The 10,240-nt window shown below is 50.9% G+C and overlaps 1 non-coding gene across 1 annotated transcript; it reads right to left on the reverse strand.

Annotated features, from left to right (window-relative positions):
• Positions 1 to 3,450: 3,450 nt before the first annotated feature.
• Positions 3,451 to 3,521, reverse strand: TRNAG-GCC. The gene has a single exon. It is a non-coding gene; the product is annotated as a tRNA-Gly (tRNA).
• Between the last annotated feature and the right edge of the window lie 6,719 nt (positions 3,522 to 10,240).

The raw sequence follows: 10,240 nt of genomic DNA on the forward strand, positions 1-10,240 counted from the left end.
GTGTAGTACTGACAGGCTATGACTTTTTTTCCTCTGTTTTTTGAAACAACACTCCCACACCATATACTTTGTTTCAAGAATGCAGAAAAGCTCACATTATTATGTCCTAAATAGCTCGAACGCATCCCAAGTATGTCCTAAAATCTACCACTAGCAATTAAACAAATAATCGTACTACCAAACCGTCGAGTTTTTATGAGAGCCGCCCCACATTATCCATTCTCCAAGTCTAAGATACGCCCCACCAAAAGAATATGATCCATTCGGTTGCGCGACCAACCAAACGTCCCAACAACCTCCTCCACTGACCACTGTCACCTCCAACCCTGATCCATAAAACACTTTGATACTCTGCACATCTTGACGAGATATAAATTTTGCCCCCCAAAAGAACACGCATGAAACCGAAGCATGTATCACTACTGCAAACGATCGTGCTGTGCTAGTGCTACAATCTGGCATGATTAAAGGTTGGTAACAGCATGTACAAGGCAAAACAGAAAACTAATTTCGTCTAAAAATGGGTATGAAATCAAGCAGGACGATAGATAGTGACGGCCAATGCAGAGGGACAGAGAGAGAGAGAGGAGAGCTGACTTAATGACGACGCCGCCGTCGAAGTCGAAGCGCTTGACGTTGCGCTTGACCCAGTCCTTGGCGGCGCCGGAGTCTTGGGCGATGTCGTGGAGCATGCTGTTGGGGATGGCGAGCATGGTCTCGATGCCGCTGCCGGCGAGCGCGCGCATGGCGTCCAAGTTGGTCTCGAAGAGCTTGACCTTCTTGATGCCGTTGTCCCGGAGCAGCTGCACCACCACCTTGGGCGGCAGCGGGTGCGACGCCTGCGTGCCCCAGTTCACCCCCAGGCCCTCCGCCGCCCCCGCCGCCGCGGCCAGCAGCAGCAGAGCCACAGCTAGCCTCGTCATTGCTCGAATGCTGGACGCGGCCACACGCAGTTAATGCCTCCAAGAAAACGCCACGAAATCGGATGTTATTTTTTGGGGCGGGGGAGATTACTGGAGGCGCCGGACCGGCGAACTCTCCGGGATGGATATGAGATCTCAGCACAGGGGAGACGTACTGCGATTCTGCAGAGGCAAGGAAGAAGGAACGAAACGAGGAAGGAAGCCGAAGCTGCGCAGAAGAAGATTTGAATCTTTGAATGGAGCTCGCCGCACGGGAGCCGAGAAGCAGAGGAGAGAGCACACTGATGACACCGTGAGGCAGCAGGATGGGGGAAAAGCATTGATTTGGTAGGACGGGAGGGGCGTTTTCGGTAATCTGCATCAGATGGGCAGCACGAGCATGCTAAAGCGGTGACGTGGGACTCTTTGGGCTGTGGCGTTGTTGTGCCAACATTCTCTGCATAGCCGGGACCACACCGGAAATTCGCCCGTTGGGCTGGGTAAAGTTACTGAAACACCCTTTTCTAGTCATATGAAAGGAAGGAATTTACTGTGCTTTTTTTTTTCCTTCTGTTTTCAGCATGGACCGTGGGACGTTGAAAAGGCTCCGATTTCCGACAAAGCTCGCTGCTCGATCTCTCGTGCTATCTCTCTAGCAATCAGATCTACTTTTACCATCCTGCTATTATTGTTTTCCCGATTATTATGAGGACCACACACTACCAAGCACGCCTACCACTTTTTCTTTTCTTCAAAAAATCCATCGGTATATTCACAATCCTCAACAACGGTACTATAAAAAATAAAAAATAAAAGGTATTACGATCACCTAGAGAAGATTACAAGCACATAAGCAGCCTAAAGTACACCACCGTCCTCACACCTTCCACATTGGAGTTGAGCAAAGCTTGTCGTCATATTGCTTGGTGTACTGAACTAACATAAGTCGCCATGGTAAATCCCCAAAGGACGAGCACACGAAAGCAACATCCATCACTGATGATGAAGGGAAGCATAAATCATAAGAAACACCGACTAAATCCAACGAGATCCAACAGAGAAAAACCCCCATAGGCCCTCTGGCGATGCTAGACACATCACCAGAACTGGGGCTAGGCGGGAAGGACTTTATTTCATCCTTAGGGACTCGCCACCGCCATGTCTTCCTATTTAGGACACAAGCCTTGAATAAACTAAGGAAACCAACAAAAAACGGAGTCATCCTGCCAACAAGGATCAGAATCCACCGGTCCTCCATGTCCCTAAGGCCACAGAAGGCAAGGAAGATCGGCGGTGGCAACCATGGGAGGCAGGGAACCCTAATCGCTCGCCTCTGTGTCTTGGGAACGAAGGGGTATCATCTCGTTGAGAAGCACACGTCCACTTGATCGTGCTTCCTAGGCTCTATATAGTTACGGATTTCTAGAATTCTTTTTATGATAACAAATATTTGTATGCATCAAGCCAAGGAATTGATTTTAATCTCGCAAAGTTTGCATTCTTTTTCTTATAGAACCCATACTTCATTCATAAAAACATTAGAAGGTGTCGTAACCAAATTAGTACCAGAATTGATTAGGAATTTATTTTAATCTCACAAAATCTGCATTCAACAAGAAATGCTACACTTAAGGGATATTTTCTACGGGATTGACCTACGGAACAACGTGGTTGCAGTTGATCTGTTGCATATTAGTTTGCCACCGCGCTTTTAGGCCCACGATGGCTTCACACACCACCACCTCAGCACATAAGAAAATTCCGTAGGAAGTGTTATCGTAAGTGTAGTGTTATTGGCATTCGACATATTAGGCAAACATAACTTTTGTGGATGAAGCCTGCCACGTTAACTCGTCGTTTCGGCAAAGAGTCAAGTTTAAAGTAAAACATGGCAAAAATTACGAAATAGAGGAAGAAACAATTTTCATCTTCAAAATTAGGTTTAATGCTGTATGTCATCAAAATCTGTCTACCTACCAACTCCAGTTTAAAAGTTGTGCTTCTACACTTTCTACCCTAAGTTCGTTTATCTCACGGTTCTACATACAAAAAATCGTATAAGCAAACTTGCCTTGGATTAATTAAGATTTGTCACCGTAAATAGTACTCTCTCCCTGCCCAAATGTATTGCATATAAGATTTTTTTAAAAAAAAATCAATAGAAGTAAATTTTCGATCAAGTATGTAGAAAAATGCTAACCAACCTGATCAGCTTCCATCATCGACCTGTGGAACATTGGACTCAGGTTTCATGACTCTGGAGCGGTGGAGCCTGGAGGCAGAGCCGCAGAAGTCACGGATGTGTAGTCCACGTGCACGAAGGGAACATACAAGAGAGCGTGCAGATCAACCATGAAACTTAACTTACTAGCTGCTTGATTATGTTCTTGACTGACCAAAAGAAGAGCAAACCCGATGAACGTCGTGCAGGTGCAGTGATCATCAAGGGAAGAGACGACATGATGCGTGTCCGAGTTGAGTCGATCTCGGTTGAAAATGACTTTAACGGCGGCCATGAACAAAAAAAGGATGGGACAAAAATACGGAATGCACCAGCCGGGAATCGAACCCGGGTCTGTACCGTGGCAGGGTACTATTCTACCACTAGACCACTGGTGCCTGGTTGAAATTCCTTACCGCACGGAGATTGTATTATAACTACTACGTAGTTGTTAAACGCGAGACTTAACCTCACAGATCGCTGGAAAAAAAAAACCCCGTTCACTAGCTGTTAAACTGATTCTTAATTTTAAGTACAACTTGTTGAAACTGAACTTAAAGGTAAAACTGCCATGGCATATTTAACTAGAAGATATACCATTAAATACAATTATGAACTTATTAAACTCTCTTTTATCTCTCCAACTGCAAGTACGAATGTACGATGTATTATGTGTTCTCTTCTCTAATATCCGTCGTATTCTCTAACTGCAGTTCCTTGTGAGAGTGATATACCAAACTCAATATCTAGTATCATATAGTAGTATCATTGTTGACGTCAGAAACCCACTGGCGGGCAGAGACGGGCAACACCGTAGAGCCGGGAACAACTAGGGCTGCGGCTGGCCCTAGTCCCTCTGAGCGACGGCCCGCAAAGCCTCCTGGTCGCACGCACCGATGTTTATCACAAGGGCGTGCCACCTGACCTATACCTGGTCGGGAAGGTGTGGATAATGCCTCGCTTAGTTTCCTGCGGGGCACACACGTAAACGTTAAATACGAGCCTCGATCGGCTCTCGGGTTATCCCGTGAATCGGCTCAAAGAGCCGATCCACCCATGATTCGGACGGGGTGTCCGAATATATGGTGGTCCTGCTTGATCAATGTAAAGCTAATGAGATCTACGACGATTTAGGGTTTTCACCGCATAATCGGATCATCCTACTCGAGTTCGGGCCTCGCGCTCGCACACGGTGACCGTAAGCCGATCCTAGACGAGGCCTAAAAACCAACACGAGGTTGATCCCCGGAACATCCGTCCTAGGACTAGCAAACGCCACCCTACACGCCGCCGGATCCTCCGACCCCTTGTAAGGCCTAACTATTGCAGATATTAAACTAATCCTTGTAGAACAAGGAGCAATCGTAACGGATCGGATCTACTAAACTATGATCAAGCGGGGTGCCGCCCCTACGCCTAAGATAGGCGTAAGGGCGGCAAGACACGCAAGGGTTGCACTACGAGAGCATGCGGCATGAAGAACAATGCTAACCCTAACATGTCTAAGATAACTACGTTGCTCGCCATCAAAAAGGCTTCAAGCACGAGCAACGCATGAACAACGGGGCAGGCTTAGTGCCGCCTAGATCGCAAGATGCGATCTAGGCAGCATGATGCTTACCGGTAGAAACCCTCGAGACGAAGGAGTTGGCGATGCGCCGAGATTTGTTTGTGGTTGAACGTTGGTTGTTGTTTATTCCATAAACCCTAGATACATATTTATAGTCCAGACGGACTTTCTAATGTGGGCGTGCACTAAACCGTGCACGAGATAAACTCTAACTTCTAAATCGATACACAATCTACTATATTTAAGATACACGGGCTACCTAGCCCAAATTCTCCGTGCAAGGCCGCTTCATAGATCTTCAATGTGTAATCTTCCAAGCCCATCTTGATCGCGGCCCACCTCCTGATTTAGCCAAAATCCGGTGATAACACATGCCCCCCTGGTTTTGGTAATGATAATTTCAAAACCACTCTGTTTTTTCCTCGAGGGGTCGTGTCGTGGCAGAAGCAGAACCGTCGCAAAGCATGCTTCATCATGACGACTTGCCTTCCCAACTTCTCCGCACGATTTGACAGCTTTGGCACCATGTCCTCGAGAACCGCTCGAAAATTAAAACCCCCAACTCCTTTTATTTAACCGCATCGAACAGCTTCTCCTCCTCATCCTCTCGCGCATCGGCACCTCCAAAAACCCCCTCTCGCCACCATGTCTTCTTCCTCCTCCGCCTCGTCGGATCTTTCCACCCGAGTCCTCTTCGTCTCGTGAGCCGACGCCGGAACCGAACCCGACGGAGGTCCACGCGGCGAACATCCGCCGCGCCATTGAGGCCGGGGAGGAGTCGAGCCATGACTTCTCCCTCTGGTCGGAGGATGATAAATCCTCGACGGATGGGGAGAGTGACCTCCGTTTCCTTGCCGACGGGGAAACGGAGGAGGAGAGCGATGACGATCGCTTCTCTCGGGACGACTTCACCTCCTCCGAGGAGGTGAAGGAGGAGGAAGAGGAGGAGGACGACGACGACGGCCTCCCCGACGAGCCGCCGGCCAAGCGCCATTGCCCTTGGCCGGGAAATCCGAGTGACTTCGACAGCCGACGAAGACGACGACGAGGAAGATGAGGACAACGAAGGTCCTGCCGGCGGCCGCTGGAGCAGCGACGACGAACCGGCCGGGAGCAGCGCCTACAATGGCGATGACAGTGACGACGAGGGCATCAACGGCCCCTAGATAGGACCGTAGCATAGGGCCAGCAGTAGTAGGTGGGGCAATGCATCCCCTTAGTGCTTCCTTTTGAGAGCAATCAGCTCTTTATGTAAGAAATCGTGTCTATCAATGGAGGATTTCCCCCTTTTGATTTTGCCGATCTCCTTCACGCCGATTTAGCCGATTCCCCCTGACTCTGCCGATTATCAATTTGGTCCACGCTCAATGAGCCGATGGCAGCGCATCGGTTTCTCGTGACAACTTTCGAGATAAATCCATCCGTGCTTCCAAACGTCCAGCTGAACAGGGCCAAGCCGCAATCATGCACACCCCAGAACTTCTTTGCCTCCAGGAGATCCCTAGGACTGTCGCTGGATCAACTCGACTGCTGAAGCTGACACTCTTGCAGAACAGGCACTGTTTGCCCACCACTATTTCATCTCTTTGCAGTCACAACACTGATCCAGGACCTACCAACGATCGTGGCTCTCCTCCCACGTTCCTCTCCTCCGCTCCGGCAGTTCCCTTCTGCAATAATTCATCACCTTTCAAATGAGCTTTGATGAATAGGGAGCCGATTTCGACGAAAGTCGGCTCCGCAGAATAAGACCTTGAGGGCGAGCTGCCCCCCGAGCCTCAGCCAAGGCGAGGATAAAGGCGGACCAACCTAGTAGGCCATCATCGGCTTCCCAATTGTGGTGCTGCATCAGCCGATCCTAACAAATCGGCTTTCCAGATCATCGATATTTCAGGGCAGCCTGCCCCCCGAGCCTCTGCAGTTCTATCAATGTAGTAGTAGGGTTACCACCCATAGAGCCGATGCTTAAACGGGCTTAGGAGAAAATCACAACCCCCTCGTGTCTTGCTACTCAGGTCGACCACTCATTTCTGGCAGTCTGACGTTGCTCCTGGCGAGAATGTTGATGAAGCCGTTACCTTTATCAAGATATGGTGACCACGGGCTGCTCGATCCGTATGTTCACGTTGCTCTTGTTGTTGGCCGGGGCCGTGATCTTCTCGTCTTGCGAGAAAATCATCGGCGGCTTCCACCGAAACAAAGGTAGCTCTGGTCGCCAACAGTGACATCCCTGCCAGCACCGCTGAACTTGAAGACTTGACAATGGGGGTTAGGGGTCCTTGAAGAGAGGATTCGAGCTCTTATTTCTCTTGAGTCGATGGCCACGCACCGGCTTTTATATCCTTAAGTCGATGTCTGCTGCATCGGCTGTGCTCGAAAAATTTTGAATTTTCAGATTTTTACGGCCGACTAGTGCATCGGCCCCCATACTCCGGTACCCATCACCAAAGATGGGATGGGGTAATTCTACTGCATATCCTCGTGTTCTATCCACCTGGGTGCCCCCCCCGAGCCGATTCTGTCAAGAGAATTGATGGTATCGGCTCCGCTGGGTAACTTGTTGAACCAAGGTAGAATGGTGGGTGAGGATAATTTTGGCCGATCGCTAGAATCGGCCTCCCATTGCTTTCTCGGTGAAGGTTTTGTGATGTCCCTTCACAAATCTTTTTGGGGCCGATCACAAGGATCGGTCTCGCCACGTTTATCCATCGACATTTGCTTTTGTTACACGGTCAGGCCGGTGGATAAAACCAGCCTAACCCCGTTCTTTGTCACGTCGATGCGCTCACAGTCGTCCAAATTGATACCTGAGAGCGGCTCTTGGCCCGATGTCTCCCAAATGTCCATGCCAGTCTGTTGAAACCTCGACCGAATCATCTCGCACGGATGACTTCCACTTCATCTCCATCCCACTGTATCGGGCATTGGTGCATTGTGGATGGAATGCAACGATTGGCGTGGATCCAATCTCTCCCTAGTAGGACAGCGTAGGTACTCTTGCTGTCGACGATAAAGAACGTCGTAGGGATAGTTTTTCTTCCTACGGTCAGATCCACATTCAAAACACCTTGTGCGTCAGATGCTTGGCCGTTGAAATCGCTCAGTGTTACATTGGTCTTGATCAGATCCGAGCTGGAGCGTCCCAACCGACGTAGCATGGAGTATGGCATAATGTTGACTGCCGCTCCGGTGTCCACCAACATCTTGTTGACGAGGCTGCCCATTGATGTAACCTCGCACGTACGTGGCCTTCGGATGCCCGTAACTCCTTTCCTTTGGCTTCTCAAAGATGACCGGCCGTGGGCCGCAGTCCAATTGCGCCACAGGTGCTTCATATAAACTTGGAGCGCTAAACTCCGATGGAAGAATGAAGACCATGTTTGTGCCAGCCGATGTATCGTCATCGGCTTTCTTCTGCTTGGGGCGCCGCTCTTTCCTTTGTGGCCGACCTTCTTCGTCCAGGGTTCGCCGGATTCTGGCGGCCAGATCAGGCTGTGCCTTCCTTAGCGTGCGTAGGTACAATCTTTCGGCTTCTTCCAATCTACGCGACGCTGAACCCTTCGCTTTGGGAACGGCTGAGCCCATCGGGGCACCACCCGGGCCGATGATACTTATCTTCTTCATCATCGTCCTCTAGTTCCTCGAGATCTTCTACCCGAGCGGGCTCAGCATACTTGCTCCGAGGTGGGAGGGGCCCTAGACGCTCGAACACGGACACGTTAGCGGAGTCCTTCTTCCTCTCGTTTGCATTCCGGCGGTTCTCGATTGTCGGCAATCGGCTCATTCCCGAGTCCCAGCAATGTTTGAAGAACGGACAGCTCCAAGGTGCCTATCCATGTTATCCTCCCCCTTGACCTTCTTTCAGCGCGACGATTGTACCCGTCGTCGCTTCTATCATGCTGACGGTACCTCCTGACCTCTGCATCAGACCGACAATTCCTTCCATCATCTACGTCGTAGTGCCGACGTCGGTCGTGCTGCTGCTCATATTTGTTGAGGAGGCGCTCGGAGAGTGGGCGCTGATACCGCACGCGACTTATTCCCCCCCTGTCAGGTACCGCCTGTCATCATCTTGGGGCCGGTCGCGTGGATCGGCCTCCTCTTCATCGTTGCCACGGGAGTGGCTGCTTTCTGCTCCGTCTTTGCCGTGGCGGCTTGCAAGCTCTGCCATGTTGATACCAAAGGAGGACTTTGGCTGGCCTATGGAGTGGCTGAGATCCACCATGTTGACGCCGGGCGACGGACTCGAGTCTCTATCGAGCTTGATATCGTGCGGCCGGGTCTTCACAGAGGGGCCGATGAGTTCGGCTTCGAGGGTTGCCTTGACCTCGTCTTGTTTTCTTTTTAGCTCCTCGGGCAGGTCCTCGTACTTCAGTGACCTGGTGCGTTCTTCTGACGGGGCGGACAAGTTCACTCCATCGAGTGCGCCTTCAGGTGTGAAACCCTTCCACTTGACGCCATGGGAGCGGGTTCGGTGGAAGGAGCCGATGAGTTCGGCTTCGAGGACCGCCTTGATTTCGTCGTGCTTCTTCTTGAGGTCATCAGGCAGATCCGCGTACGTGACCGGAGTGTCTTCCGCCATCTCGGATGTGGATGGCGATGTCGTGGATGTCGTCGACGGTCCCACCGGGCGTGCCAGAATGTGTTGACGTCAGAAACCCACTGGCGGGCAGAGACGGGCAACACCGTAGAGCCGGGAATAACTAGGGCTGCGGGCTGGCCCTAGTCCCTCCGAGCGACGGCCCGCAAAGCCTCCCCGGTCGCACGCACCGATGTTTATCACAAGGGCGTGCCACCCGACCTATACCCGGTCGGGAAGGTGTGGATAATGCCTCGCTTAGTTTCCTGCAGGGCACACACGTAAACGTTAAATACGAGCCTCGATCGGCTCTCGGAGTTATCCCGTGAATCGGCTCAAAGAGCCGATCCACCCATGATTCAGACGGGGTGTCCGAATATATGGTGGTCCCGCTTGATCAATGTAAAGCTAATGAGATCTACGACGATTTAGGGTTTTCACCGCATAATCGGATCATCCTACTCGGGTTCGGGCCTCGCGCTCGCGCACGGTGACCGTAAGCCGATCCTAGACAGGGCCTAAAAACCAACACGAGGTTGATCCCCGGAACATCCGTTCTAGGACTAGCAAACGCCACCCTACACGCCGCCGGATCCTCCGACCCCTTGTAAGGCCTAACTATTGCGGATATTAAACTAATCCTTGTAGAACAAGGAGCAATCGTAACGGATCAGATCTACTAAACTATGATCAAGCGGGGTGCCGCCCCTACGCCTAAGATAGGCGTAAGGGCGGCAAGACACGCAAGGGTTGCACTACGAGAGCATGCAGCATGAAGAACAATGCTAACCCTAACATGTCTAAGATAACTACGTTGCTCGCCATCAAAAAGGCTTCCGCACGAGCAACGCATGAACAACGGGGCAGGCTTGTGCTGCCTAGATCGCAAGATGCGATCTAGGCAGCATGATGCTTACCGGTAGAAACCCTCGAGACGAAGGAGTTGGCGATGCGCCGAGATTTGTTTG

The sequence above is a fragment of the Lolium rigidum genome, chromosome 7, assembly GCF_022539505.1.
Source record: "Lolium rigidum isolate FL_2022 chromosome 7, APGP_CSIRO_Lrig_0.1, whole genome shotgun sequence".
Classification (NCBI taxonomy): domain Eukaryota; kingdom Viridiplantae; phylum Streptophyta; class Magnoliopsida; order Poales; family Poaceae; genus Lolium; species Lolium rigidum.